The 1,624-nt window shown below is 44.1% G+C and overlaps 1 pseudogene; it reads right to left on the bottom strand.

Annotated features, from left to right (window-relative positions):
* Positions 1-247: 247 nt before the first annotated feature.
* Positions 248-1,090, bottom strand: LOC128779984 (RNA-binding protein 3 pseudogene; annotated as a pseudogene).
* Positions 1,091-1,624: the final 534 nt, after the last annotated feature.

Here is a 1,624-nt window from a genome sequence, read left to right as displayed (position 1 = left end):
GTCCGGGGCTTCAGCCACCCTGGTCCCTGCGCGGGTCCTTGGGACCTTATTGTCCTTAAGCACTCTTCTTACCGTCAGATCTTTCAATGTCCTCTATCTTTGGTATCTGATCTTCATATATGCTGGAATACCGTTGGCTGTTCGCTCTGCTCCTCAGATCAGCTAGGTATTTCACTGGCGTTGACTGGAAGTGGACTCTGCTCCCACCTATCTCGCCGCCATCTTCCCGTCCTGTCTATGAGTTTTTAAAATGTCCCTAGATGCACATGATTTCTGGGGGGAAAAAGTCTGGTCAAAAACATTTTTTTTTTTTTGCCAGAACCAATCCTGAGAGCCCAAACTAAATGCCTCAGAATTTGTTTTGAAACAGGAGAAAAAACTAAAAATAAAAACACATGGAGCTTTCTAAAAGGTCTTCAATAAGCTACCTTGGGAGCTCAATTCAAAAATATGTTTATGTACTAAAACAGATGTTTCAGTGTAGCTCCAAAACTCTATAAATACAGCCATTGGACAGACGATCCTGGATCAGAAGTTTTATTCCTTGTGTATCTACATTAGGTGCGCATGCCTCATCTCAGTTGTCGTAATTGTCTCTGTAGGTTCCTCCTGCGTAGTGGTCATAATCACCCTGGCTTCTGCCACCATAGTCTCTGGACCTTCCATATCCATATCCTCCAGGTCGACTGTTGTACCTGCCACTCCCATAGCCCTGGTCCCCGCCACCTCTGGAGTAGCTTTGACCATGTCCACGGGCCCCAAAGGCACTCCCTCTGGTTCCACGGGCTGACATGCCCGCATGGTCCACACGGATCTGGCGACCATCCAGAAACTCTCCATTCATGGCTCTCATGGCATCTGAAGCATGCTCTGGATTGGTGAAGGTAATGAAGCCAAAACCTCGAGATCACTGAGTCTCCCGGTCCTTGACAACGACCACCTCAGAAATTGGCCCGAAGCTGCTGAAGTGATCTTCCAGAGCTTGCTCATCGGTGTTGAAGTTGAGCCCTCCAACAAAGAACTTCCCTTCTTCAGAGGACATGGCAGTGAATTTGAGTCCTAGAATTTAAGTAGAAGGATCAGACAGACAGCAGCCATTGAAGAGGAGAGCGACTGAGGAGCGGTATATTCTTTTTTTAAATAATTTTACATTTTTCAATTACAGTTGGCATTTGATACTGTATTTGTTTCGGGTGTACAACATAGTGACTAGACATTTATATGAAATGATTACTCTGATAAATCTAGCACCCATCTAACACCATCCATAACTATTACAATATCATTGCCTAAATTCCCTGTGCCAACGTTTACATCCCCACGACTGTTTTGTAACTACCAATTTGTACTTCTTAATACTTTCACCATTTTCACCTCCCCTCCAACCTCCCTGTCCTCTGACAGCTGTCCGTCTGTTGCATGTTTTTACGCCTCTGCTTCTAGTTTCTTCATTAGTTTATTTTGTTCATTAGATTCTTCTTATAAGTGAAATTAAATCATATTTCTCTTTCCCTCAGTCGCTTATCTCACTTAGCATAATGCTCTCCAGGTCCACCCATGTTGTTGCAAAGGGTATGGTTTCTTTCTTTTTTACAGCTGCGTAGTATCCCATAGGGTAAATGCA

The sequence above is a fragment of the Desmodus rotundus genome, chromosome X, assembly GCF_022682495.2.
Source record: "Desmodus rotundus isolate HL8 chromosome X, HLdesRot8A.1, whole genome shotgun sequence".
Classification (NCBI taxonomy): Eukaryota; Metazoa; Chordata; class Mammalia; order Chiroptera; family Phyllostomidae; genus Desmodus; species Desmodus rotundus.
Note: the sequence above shows the minus strand (reverse complement) of the source record. Positions and strands in the feature narration are given on the sequence as shown.